The sequence below is a fragment of the Prionailurus bengalensis genome, chromosome C1 (genome assembly GCF_016509475.1).
Source record: "Prionailurus bengalensis isolate Pbe53 chromosome C1, Fcat_Pben_1.1_paternal_pri, whole genome shotgun sequence".
Lineage (NCBI taxonomy): Eukaryota > Metazoa > Chordata > Mammalia > Carnivora > Felidae > Prionailurus > Prionailurus bengalensis.
In genome coordinates this window covers 36228464-36241819 of record NC_057345.1, presented here as the reverse complement: position 1 = coordinate 36241819, position 13356 = coordinate 36228464, and the positions used below count along the sequence as shown (strand labels likewise).

The following is a 13356-nucleotide window of genomic DNA, read 5'->3' as shown; positions in this document are numbered from 1 at the left end:
CTACCCCCTCCCATTTGATTTAAGCAGTCTTCATTTTTTTTTCACAGTAGTAAATTTTCTAGATACGTCTTGTAGACCTCAAAGTACTGGAAAGGAAGCTCCCATTTAAAGGCAATTTATCTTAAGATACTGTGAACGATACTAATTTTTTGTCCATTTAAAATATGTAAGTTGTGCTATAAAAAAAAATCATACAGGAGCCAACTAGAAAGGGATCCCAACTTACCAAAGATGGAATAATTTGAATATCAATAAGAATAATGACTGCAATGATTTGAATACTAAAATGTATTCTTTAGTTACCTTTGGAAGTTGCTAGGGCACTGAATCATTACTCTGAAAATTGATAATTAACAGTAAGCATCACACTTCTATCCTGTCTTGGGGCACTCAGTAGGTTAAGTGTGACTTTGGCTCAGGTCATGATCTCATAGTTCATGAGTTCAAGCCCCACATCCAGCTCTCAGCTGACAGTGTGGATCCTATTTGGGATTCTTGCTCTGGCTTCTCTCTCTGCCCCTCCCTGGCTCACGCTTTCTCTCTTTCTCAAAATAAATAAGTAAAAATTTTAAAACAAAACAAAACTCCTGTCCTGTCTTTACTGTATAGACTATACTTAAAGATAGTGTGGGAAAGTTATTTATAGAAGAATCATTACTAGGGGCACCTGGGTGGCTCAGTCAGTTACATGGCCAACTTCAGCTCAGGTCACAAGTTCATTCGTGAGTTCAAGCCCTGTGCTGGGCTCTGTGCTGACAGCTCAGAGCCTGGAGCCTGCTTCGGATTCTGGGTCTCCTTCTCTCTCTGCTCCTCCCCTATTTGAGCTCTGTCTGTGTCTTTCTCTCAAAAATAAATAAACATTAAAAAATTTTAGAAGAATCATTGCTAATGAATGGTAAGGAAGTGACAGAATTTTAAAAGTCAACATTTTGCAACCTCTAATGAAACAATGGGTTTGGCAATTATGTAGGCAAACTTGCATGTATAAGATTATCTAATCACTACCACAACTCTAAAAGAAAGGCACTCTAATTATTCCTATTTTACCAACAAGGTTAAATAACCTTGCCCAAAGGCAAATTGCTTTGAACCAAGGCACTCTGACTCTGGCTTGTATTCTTCAATATTTCATTATACTTCTTCTTGAACATAATAGGAAACCAATAAAGGAATTTGAGAAAGGGTGATATTCCCACGTGTAGGAAGATCACTCTGATTTGCAGGTGGAGATGAATTGCAGCAGGGATAAACTTGAGGCAGAAAGAGTAAAATGTTATTCATTCATTCACTCATTCATTCAATAAACATTGAACATCTCCCATGTACCAACCACTGTTCTATGTACTGAAAATATAGGAATGACAAAATACAGAAAAATACCTGCTTTCATAGAGTTTATGCTTGGATGAGGAAAGACAGTCAATAGACACATAAATACATAATATTTATAGTATGTCAAATGGAAATAAATGCTATGGAGAAAAATATAGGTGAAGACTGGGAAAGAGAGTTCTGGGAGAGGTGTTATACTGTAATTTTAAATAGGGAAATCAGGATGGCTTCACTGAGAATGTGAATCTGAAAAAGACCTGAAGGGATAAGCCATGAGGATATACTGGGGAAGAATGATCCAGCCAAATACAACCCCCAAACAGGACTGTGCCTACAGTGTGGAAGAACAGTAAGGAAGCCAGAGAAGCTAAAACAGTAAATGCAGGGGAGAACTATAAATGAGGTCAAATGGAGAGGCAGATCTTACAGGATCTTTTGGCCAATTAAAGACTTTGACTTTTGCTCTAACTAATATGAAAAGCCACTGAGGAGTTCTGAGCACAGGAATGATGTAATCTTTTTAAAAGAGCTTTATGAAGATATAATTTACATGTCATAAAATTTGTCCTTGGATAGTATACAACTCAGTGGTTTTTAATATATTTACACAGTTGTACAACAATCACCATTACTTAATTTTAAAACATTTTCATTATCCTGAAATGTATCCTGAAATGATCAATCATCCCTTTCTTATGCCCTCGCCTCAGCTCCTGGTAATCACAAATCTAATTTTTATCTTCATGGATATGCCTATACTAAACATTTCATATACATGGGATGAGAGAATATGTGGTCTTTTGTGACTGGCTTCTGTCACTTAACATAGTGTTTTCAAGGTTCATCTGTGTTGTAGCATATCTCAGTACTTCATTCTCTTTTATTGCCAAGTCATATTCCATTGTATAGAGATACACTATGTTTTGTTTATGCATTCATCAGTTGATGGCCATTTGGGTTGTTTCCACTTGGTGGCTACTTGAATAATACTGCTGTGACCATTCTTGTACAAGTTTTTGTACGGATATATGTTTTCATTTCTCTTGGGTATATACTTAGGAGAGAAATTGTAAGGTCACATGGTAACTCTGTGTTTAACCTTTAGAGGAATGGCAAAACCGTTTCCCACAGTAGTTGCACTATTTTACAATCCCACCGGCAATAATTGAGGGTTTCAATTTCTTAAACTTATCAACAGTTGCTATTGTCTGTCTTTTTTATTTTAGCCGTCGTAGTGAGTGTATTAATTTTATTGTAGTTTTTTTTTAAATTTTTTTTAACGTTTATTTATTTTTGAGACAGAGAGAGACAGAGCATGAATGGGGGAGGGTCAGAGAGAGGGAGACACAGAATCTGAAACAGGCTCCAGGCTCTGAGCTGTTAGCACAGAGCCCGACGCGGGGCTCGAACTCACAGACTGCGAGATCATGACCTGAGCTGAAGTCGGACGCTTAACCGACTGAGCCACCAGGCACCCAATTTTATTGTAGTTTTGATATGCATTTCCCTAATGACTAATGATGTTGAGCATCTTTTCACATGCTTATTGACCATTTCTATATAGTCTTTGGGGAATGTAAAATCAAATCCTTTGCTCATTAAAGAAAATAGATTTTATTTTTTAGAGTTTTAGAACTGATTTAGAGCTATACAAAAATTGAGAAGAGAGCACAGAGTTTCCATCTACCCAGCACTTAATTTCCCCTATTATTAACATCTTACATTAGTATGATATATGTGTATGTGATGATTCAATATTGATATATTACTATTATATATTTATTCCATAGTTTTTTCAGATTTTCTTTGTTTTTACCTAAGTTTTTACCTTTCTGTTCTAGGGTATCACCCAGAATACCATATTATATTTTGTTGTCATGTGTTCTTAGGCTGTGATAGCTGCTCAGACTTTCATTGTGTTTGATGACCTTAACAGTTTTGAGTAGTACTGGTCAGGTTTTTGTAGGATCTGCCTCACTGGAATTTCTCTGATGTGTTTTTCATTATTAGACTGGGGTTGTAGGTTTTGAGAAGGAATATCACAGGTGTAAAATGTCATTTTTGTCACCTTATATTAAAGACAGATATCATTGACATGATTTATGACTGGACTTTTGCCTATTTTTGAATTGGGTTGTCTTTTTATTTTTGAGTTGTAAGAGTTCTTTATGTATCCTGGATATGAGTCTCATATCAGATGTGTGATTTGCACAAATTTTCTTGCATTCTTTGGTTGTCTTTTCACTTTCTTTTTTTTTCTTTTTAGATTTTTTAAATGTTTATTTATGAGAGACAGAGTGCAAACAGGGTAGGGGCAGAGAGAGAGGGAGACACAGAATCCTAAGCAGGCTCCAGGCTCTGAGCTGTCAGCACAGAGCCTGAGCGGGGCTCAAACTCATGAGCTGTGAGATCATGACCTGAGCCAAAATCAGACGCTTAACCGACTGAGCCACCCAGGCGCCCGGTCTTTTTACTTTCTTAAAGGTGTCCTTTGAAGCACAAAAGGTTTTTTTTATTTTTTTTATTTTTTTTAACATATGAAATTTATTGTCAAATTGGTTTCCATACAACACCCAGTGCTCATCCCAAAAGATGCCCTCTTCAATACCCATCACCTACCCTCCCCTCCCTCCCACCCCCCATCAGCCCTCAGTTTGTTCTCAGTTTTTAAGAGTCTCTTATGCTTTGGCTCTCTCCCACTCTAACCTCTCTTTTTTTTAAAGTTTTTATTTTTGATGAAGTCCACTTTATATATTTTTTTCTTTTTGTCACTTGTGCTTTGGTATGTATCTAAGAAGTCTTTACCTAACCCGAAGTCACAAAACTTTATGCCTACATTTTCTTCTATGATGTCATGGTTTGGCACTTATATTTACATCTTTGATCTATTTTGAGATAATTTTTACATATGATATGAGGGAGAGGTCCACCATTCTTTTGCATGTAGATATTCAGTTGCTCCAGCACCAGTTGTTGAAAAGACTCTTCCTTCCCCTTTGAATCATCTTAGCATCTCTGTTGAAAATCGATTGACAATAGATATGAAGGTTTATTTTTGGATTCTCAATTCTATTCACTTATCTATATGTCTAAACTTATGCTAGAATCATGCTGTCTTGATTATAGTAGCTTTGTATTAAGTTCTGAAATTGGAAAGTGAGAGTCTTCCAACTTTGTACTTCTTTTTAAAAAATGGTTTGGCTATTCTGGGCCCCTTGAATTCCAATTGAATTTAGGCTCAGCTTCTCAATTTCTGCAAAGAAACCAGCTGATTTTTTGATAGGAGTTGCACTGAATCTAAGTTTAGGAAGTGTTGTCATCTTAACAATATTAAGTTTTTGATACACGAACACAGGATGTCTTTTCATTTATTTAGTTCTCTTAATTTCCTTCAACCATGTTTTATAGTTTTTTAGTTACAATTCTTATACTTCTTCTGTTAAACTTATTCCTAAGTATTTTATTATTTTTGATGCTATTGTAAATGGAATTGTCTCCTTTTTTTATTTTTATTTTTTGTATTTTTATTTATTTTTTGAGAGAGAGATAGAGAACAAGTGGGAGAGGAGCAGACAGAGAGGGAGACAGAAACCCAAGCAGACTCTGCACTATCAGCGCAGAGCCTGATGCAGGACCCAAACCCATGAACTGAGAGATCATGACCTGAGCCAAAGTCAAGAGTTGGACACTCAACCGACTGAGCCACCCAGGCACCCCTGAAATTGTCTTCTTAGTTTTATTTTAAGATTGCCCATTTGCAGTGTATGGAAATACAATTGATTTTTGTATATTGATATATCTGTAACCTTGCTAAATTCAATGATTAATTCTGTGTGTGTATGTATTCTGTAGGATTTTCTACACAAGATCAAATCACTGCACATTAAAACTTTTATTTCTTGGGGCGCCTGGGTGGCTTAGTCAGTTAAGCGTCCAACTCTTGGTTTCGGCTCAGATCATGTCTCGTGGTTCGTGAGTTCAAGCCCCACATCAGGCTCTGTGCTGACAGCTCAGAGCCTGCTTGGGATTCTCTTTCCCTCTCTCTCTGCCCTTCCCCTGCTTGATATTGTGTGCTCTCTCTCTCTTTCAAAAATAAATAAACTTTTTTAAAAAATTAAATTTTTCATCTAATCTGAATGCTTTTTTAATTTCTTTTTTTTTAATTGCCCTGGCTAAACATCAAGTACAATATTGAATAAAAGTGGTGAGAGCATGTACTTCATCTTGTTCCTGATCTTGGGGGAAAATTATTCAGTCTTTCACTATCAAGTGTAGTGTTAGTTGTGGGGTGTTTGTAGATGCCCTTTATAAGATAGGTGGAGCTCCCTTCTATTCCCAGTTTGTTCTGTGTTTTTATCATGAAAGGTCACCTTACATTTTATAATAATTTTTTTTATGTTTATTTATTTTTGACAGAGAGAGACAGAGCATGAGTGGGGGAGGGGCAGAGAGAGAGGGAGACACAGAATTTGAAGCAGGCTCCAGGCTCTGAGCTGTCAGCACAGAGCCCAATGCAGGGCTCGAACTTACAGAGTTCAAGATCATGACCCAAGACGAAGTCGGATGCTCAACCGACTGAGCCACCCAGGTGCCCCTGGTCACCTTACATTTTAAATGGATTGGAGTAGAGCAAGGTCTAAAGCAGGAAGACTGGTTAGGATGCTATTGTGACAATCTAGTTGAGAAATGATGATGGCTTGCAGTTTTCCAGGCAAAAAGTGATTTAGCAGTGTAGGAACTACCCAGTGGTAATCAGAATAACAAGAGATGTTAAGACAATAGGATAGATACGGGACGCCTGGATGGCTCAGTCAGTTAAGGGGTTAAGCATCCTACTCTTGACTTAGGTAGGCTCAGGTCATGATCTCACAGTTTATAAGTCAGAGTTCCACATCGAGCTCCATGCTGACAGTATGGAGCCTGCTTGGGATTCTGTTCCTCTCCCTCTCTCTCTGCCCTTCCCCTGCTCACTCTCTCTCTCAAAATAAATAAATAAACTTAAAAAAAATTTTTTTAGAGGGGCTCCTGGGTGGCTCAGTTGGTTAAGTGTTGGACTTGGGCTCAGGTCATGATCTTGCAGTTCATGAGTTCCAGACTCATGTAGGGCTGGCTCTGTGGCTCAGAGCCTGGAGCCTGCTTCAGATTCTGTGTCTCCCTCTTTCTTTGCTCCTCCCCGGCTTGCACTCTCTCTCTCTCTCTCTGTGTCAAAAATAAATAAAACATTAAAAAAAAGATAATAGAATTGGTAACTCTTTGTGACAGTTGAATGTAATATTGGGCATAGTAGATGTCCTGCCCAGATCTTCTTTACTAGGCTGATATGGGTATTGGCTGATAATGGCTCACAACTGCACTTCTCTTTTTATTTTTAAATTTTATTTATTTTGTTATTTATTTGTCTGTTATTTATTTTTAAGTAAGCTCTAGGCCCAACATGGGGCTTAAAACTTGCTACCCTGAGATCAAGAGTGGCATGCTCTACTAACTGAGCCAGCCAGGTGCCCCAAAGATTCTGATCCTTGAACTGCCCACTGGGAGTGGAAAGTTCTCTCTTTGGCATGATGAATTCAGTTTTTTATTTAAAATTTTTTTTCTTTTAGTTTTTATTTTTTGAGAGAGAGAGAGAGTGCACGCGCAAGTGGGGGAGGGGCAGAGAAAGGGGGAGACATAGAATCTGAAGCAGGCTCCAGGCTCTGAGCCGTCAGCACAGAGCCCAATGCGAGGCCTCAACTCAGGAACTGCAAGATCATGACCTGAGCTGAGGTCAGATGCTTAACTGACTGAGCCACCCAGGTGTCCCATGAATTCAGTTATTAATGGAAGCCATATATTAAGCTGTTAAGATTGACAATGATATTTGATCCTAAAAGTTTACCAAGCAAATTGCAGAAGGTCTTTGAAGATAATGAAAATATTGTGGTTAGAAAATAAGTCCTCAAAAGTGACGTTACTTTATGGAGTAATGGAAATAATTTATATCTTGATTGTGGTAGGCTGCATGACTTTATACTTCCAATGCCATCTGAATGTGCCTGGCAGACTTTCAACTTCAGGAACCATAACTGATCAAGGGCATTACCTGCTGGGTCCAGAAATTCATCATCCTATTTGAACCAATGCTACATTTCAATGGTCTATTCCCAGACAATGACTGGGAATATTAAGGCAGGTCCATTGCAAAAGTTTCTCTGAAGGTCAGTTTTAGCTCAAAGATTCCCAAAATCCTTGCCTGTTGATCTTTCTTTAGACTTCCTAGAATTCAAGGAATAGAACCTTTCTCCTTCTTTTGCGCACTCTGGATCAGGCTTGCATTGTGATCAGATAGTTCTCCTAGCCTTTCTTGGCTCTCTCCTCATTTCTACTATGTGTTGCCCCTCCCCCCAAATCCTTGCATGTTTAATCTTATATTGGCATCTGCTTTATGGATAACCTGGACTAACACAATGCATTTGTCAAAACTCAGAACTGCTGGGGTGCCTGGGTGGCTCAGATGGTTGAGCGTCTGACTTCAGCTCAGGTCATGATCTTGCAGTTTGCAGTTTTGAGCCCCGCATTGGGCTCTCTGCTGTCCTTGAAAAACCAGCTTCAGATCCTCTGTCCCCCTCTTTCTTTGCCCCCTCCCACTCACTCTCTCTTAAAATAAACTTTTAAAAAAGAACTCAGAAGTGTATACACAAAAAGGATAAATTTTACTCTATGTAAATTATACCTCAATAAACTCGACTTTAAAAAATGTTAGTTTTAAACATTTATCAACAGCAGGTGAATCATGACTGTTCTTCTCCACTCTACTTCAACCATTTAGAACTGCTGAAATTCCACATCACACAATGACCACATCCACCCAATCTTACAATTTGTTTGCTCAGTTGCTCTCCAAATCCAGATGTCCTGGTCTCAGGATTAGCTGGAGACACAAATGACATAAGGATGACATAAGGACTTGTTTATGTAAGCTTACATACATATTTTACTTGTATCATGTATGTTTACAACCAACATACGAGGAAAGGGTGAGAGATCAGGGCATGAGAGAAGAGTGCCTAAACTAGACAGACAAACTGGCCCTAAAGTTTGCTCAACAATTGTTTGCTCAACAATCTGATCTCGGGAACACACCTAGTTCTTTAAGGATTCAAAAGACTGAACTCAATTTGACTGGGTGTTTTTACATTCCAGTTAGCTAACATACAGTATTATCTTAGTTTCAAACATACAATATAGTGATTCAACACTTGCATATAACACTCTGTGCTCACCACAACATATGCACTCCTTAATCATCACCTATTTAATTCTTTCCCCCACCCACCTCCCCTCTGGTAACCCTTGTGCTCTATAGTTAAGAGTCTGTTTTCTGGCTCATCTTTTTTTTTTCTTTGTTTGCTTTGTTTCTTAAATTCCATATGTAAGTATACTCATATGGCATTTATCTTTGTCTGACTTATTTCACTTAGCATTATACCCTCTAGATCCATTCGTGCTGTTGCAAATGGCAAGACTTCATTCTTTTTTACAGCTGAATAATACTCCATTATATATTTCAATTTTAATTAATAAGCAGAATTATATAATATATTATATAATTTATTAATTATAAGCAACTTCAGTTGCTTCCATAATTTGGCTATTGTAAATAATGTTGCAGTAAACATAGGGGTGCATATATCTTTTCAAATTAGTGTTTTCAAGGGATGCCTGGGTGGCTCAGTTGGGTAAGTGTCTGACTCTTGATCTTAGGTCAGGTCTTGATTTCAGGATCATGAGTCCAAGCCCTGCATTGGGCTCTGCACTGGGTGTGGAGCCTACCTCAAAAAATGAAAGAAAAAAAAAGTGAATAAATTAGTGGTTTTGAATTCTTTGGGTAAGTACTCAGTTCACTAGATTTTTATATGCATAAATGTGTGAGAGACATTTGTCATTTGGAAAACAAAACAAATAACAACAAAACACATTCAACAGCATAGCTATTTCACCCAGAAAAAAAGCCAAAGCTCTTCCTGTATACAAGACACTAAGTGATACTGCTCTTAGCTACCTGTCTGCCTTCATACCCTAAGACTTCTCCCTTGCTAATATTTCTCCAGTAACAATGGCTTCCTTGCTGTTTCTTTCTTTTTTTTTTTTTTTTAAGTTTTTAAGATGTATTTTGAGAGAGAGAGAGGCAGAGAGAGAGGAAGAGAGAGAAAATCTCAATCAGGCTCTGCACTGTCAGTGCAGAGCCCAATGAGGGGCTCGAACCCACAAACCTCGAGATCATGACCTGAGCAGAAACAAGAGTCAGTCACTTAACTGACTGAACTACCCAGGTGCCCCAATTCTTTGCTGTTTCTTAAATATCCTAAGCATACTCTCACCATAGGAAGGTTTCATGTACTTTTCTTTTTATTTATTTATTCTTATTAGGTAAACTTTACCCCCAAAGTGGGGCTTAAACACATAACCCTGAGATTAAGAGTCATGCTCTACTGACTGAGCCAGCCAGGTGCCCTGCATTTACCTTTTTTTTTAAGGTTTATGTATTTATTTTGAGAGAGACAGAGACAGTGCGAGTGGGGGAGGGGCAGAGAGCAAGGGAGAGAGAGAATCCCAAACAGTTTCCAAGCTATCAGCACAGAGCCCAACGTGGGGCTCGAACTCACACAACTGTGAGATCATGACCTGAGGCGAAACCAAGAGTTGGGCGCTTAACTGACTGAGCCACCCAGGCGCCCTTATTTTTCTGTCTAGAATTCTCTTTTACATGGTTCCCTCTCTCCATTCAGGCCCCTACTCAAATGTTACCTTCTTAGGAAAGTTTTCCCTGACTACATTGTCTAGAATAGTACCCCTTCTCCAGTATGTCACCCCATCCTCTTATCCTTCTTTATCCTCTTCGTAACACTTATCATCTCCTGATATATCATATATTTATTCACCTATTTGTTGATTTTCTGCCTCCTCAATCAGAATGTAATCCCACAAGAACAGGTCATTTTTTTGTTCACTGCTATATCAGCACAACCTAAAGTGGCCAATTGTTGGCACTCATTAAGTATTGATTGAATTAAAAAAAAGTTTTGGTTGAATCAATGAATAAATGAAGCTCACGCTCATGTCTCCTTTCCCTTTCTTTCTCAGTTTTTCTCAGTAAAAACAGAAAAAAAGTTAGCAGGAGGACTCTCAGCAAACAGTTGACCTCAGCCACAAACTTACCTGGGGCCTTGAGTACATTGGCATGATCTGAACAAGTTTTCTGGGGCTTTTAAGAATGACTTTCAGAGTCACCTGGGTGGCTGAGTCGGTTGAGCGATGACTCTTGGTTTCCGCTCAGGACATGATTTCGTGAGTTCAAACCCCACATTGTACTTGCTGCTGTCAGCACAGAGCCCGCTTCAGATCTTCTGTCTACCTCTCTCTCTGCCCTCTCCCTGCTTGCGCGCTCTCAAAAATAAATAAATCCTAAAAAGAAAAAAAAAGAGAAGATTGACTTTCACGAATGTAACATATTGTGAGGTTCAACCGTGAAAAGAACTAGATGTTTTGAGTTCTCCCCTCAAAGTAGGCATCCATCTACAATGCCCGGCTCAAAGAGGCAAACTTAGAAAATGATTTGAGTGAATGGTAAAGAATAAAGAGAAGATAAAAATACCGTATCATGTTGTACACATGAAACTAATATGATGTTATATATCAATTACATCTCAATTAAAAAAAAGAGAAGCACACCGTGTGGGTGTGGGGTTGGGGGCAGGGAGGGTTGTCTCAGTCCTTCCCTTAACACTGAGGTTTGCTGTATGTGTGGGACGCCACAAGGATGGAGAGCAGGTGAAATGGCACTGTCGAAAGGGCCAGCGCCAACACGCAGGAGCTTGGGCTTGCAGCAGGGCAGTTCGCCAGCGGGGAATCCAGCACCCGCCCTAGGCCAGAGCCGTGTTGTCCCTGGAGCCGCCGCTACTCGCGAGCGGAAAAACACTGCGCACGCGCAGACCCGGCGAGAGGCACCCTCCAGTGGGCCTGGTCGCGCCTCCAGCTCTGCGCTGACCGCACTTCCCAGTCACCTCTGCCTCTTCGGCCCTGCTGTCCGCCCCCGCCCGCCCTCTCCGCGCCGGCGCTGGCGCCGGTAGCGACTGCGAGCGCAGAGCCTGAGCAGGCGCCGGCGGGAAGGGGAAGAGGCGGGTAAGAACGGCCTGCGTCCGGGTGCGACCATGACAGGGTTGGGAATGTCCTCTTCGGCTCTCACAGCTCTTGGGACCCCTAAGGAGGGGAGCCTCTGGAACCGGTTCCTCATGCAGCTCAGGCGTGCCTCTGATAGTTGAAATGTTTTCGCCCTCACCTTTCGTTAGGTCTGGTCCGCTCCGCTTCTGCCTCTCCTTTCCCCGCCCCCACCGGGGAATCCTCAGGCCCCTAGCCTGTCCGCTAGCCCCAGACAAGTCTCAGTTGCCTTACCCGCCATTTAGGTAGTGCCCAGTGTTTATCTGCTTGTAGTGTCGCGGTAGCTTTGACTCTCTAGGTCCCCAATTCAAACACAAAGAGCCTCGGTTTTTTGACGCTTGCTTTTTCTGACACCCTTTGCTGAAGGAGCTTCCCGATGCTCTCAGCAATGAAGTCAAGGCCACCAGACAGGTCTTCTTTGCTTCCGAGCATCTCCATCTAATTATCTGCCTTTCGTGGTTTGGTTTCTTGAGGTACGTCCTTTACCTCCATATGCAGTTTCCCGGAGTTAATGTGCTTTCCTTTTGGAAGTACGCGTGTGCTGCTGTTTGGAATGAAGTTCTTCACTGGCAGTGGGGTAGTATCAGCAGTTACTAAGAAGCATGGTAATATTAGAATTTCTGCTGTCGGCTACCAGAGTGGATGGATATTCAGTGAACCCTTTTTTTTTTTTTTTTTTTTTTTTTTGTAGCAGGGGGCAGCATTTTAGCTCAGTGGCAGTGCTTGATGCCTTGAAGTTGGGGTCAGAGGAAGATACCTTGTAATTAAGCCACTGGGGTCCAAAATCTGCTGACTGGAAGAAATCTAAAGCAAAAAAAAAAAAAAAAGCCTAACAGCCATGTCATGTTTAATAATATCTGCAGGTCAAATTTCTATGTAGAGACAAATGCACTGTTTGCTTTTATATGCCAGCTAAATGTAATATGTTGACATTCTGTAAATGCTGATGTGAAGTTTTAGCAGCTGACTTGGAACCTCTTAATCAAATTTCTGAATTCCTAGATAATCATGATAATCAGCTTAGTTAGTTTTACTTTGATAAATTTGACTGATTGCTATAAACTTAACCACTTTTTTTCTAACATCAGCCCACACCTTTCTGTCAGTCTTATTACTAATTCCCTTTGGTGCCTAAATTACAAAACCTTAGTCATCTTAGATTTCCCCTGTGCTTCATCTCCAGATGTCTTAATTTACTGAATCTCAGTAGGCTTCTTTATTCAAAAAGTAAGTTGGATTTATCCCTTGATTCTCATTATTGAAGCTGTAAAGCTGTTTTCAAGGACTTTGCTGCCTCTCAGTTCATCCCTTGGAAGGTTCATATAACAGTTCTGAAACATGATTGTTGTCATGTTTACTCTTGAGCCTATAAAGGCTCATGTCTACATTTCTGCACTTGAGTTTCAAAGCCTTTTTTCTCTATAACCTGGCCTAGTAATTCCTGTGCATGTGATATGGTGGGAAAAGGCCAGGATTTAGAGTAAAAAGACTTAGATTCAAATATTGAGAGTATTGTTATACTAATACTGTGTCCTTGGGAAACTTTTTCAGTTTCCTTCTCTCTCACCTCAAAAAAAATTTTTTTTAAATGTTTATTTATTTTTGAGAGAGAGAGAGAGAGCGTGAGCAGGGGAGGAGCGGAGAGAGAGGGAGACACAATCTGAAGCAGGCTCCAGGCTCTGAGCTGTCAGCACAGAGCCTGATGCAGGGCTTGAATTCATGAGTGGTGAGATCATGACCTGAGCTGAAGTCAGATGCCCAACCGACTCAGCCACTCAGGCACCCCTCAAATAAAAGTATCTTTTCTTCTAGACTCTTAATTATTGTGAG

At 40.0% G+C, this 13356-nt stretch overlaps 1 protein-coding gene across 5 annotated transcripts in view; it reads left to right on the top strand.

Moving 5' to 3' along the window:
- Positions 1-11303: 11303 nt before the first annotated feature.
- Positions 11304-13356, top strand: part of LOC122480436 (intracisternal A particle-promoted polypeptide) — a 41826-nt gene continuing 39773 nt past the window's right edge. For 2 of the 5 annotated variants that reach the window (XM_043574839.1, XM_043574835.1), the window contains exon 1: positions 11385-11490. The gene's annotated coding sequence lies outside the window, so the exon portion shown is untranslated. Of the gene's footprint in view, positions 12000-13356 lie in introns of all 5 variants that reach the window. The other 3 variants (XM_043574837.1, XM_043574836.1, XM_043574838.1) reach the window with 3 other exon arrangements.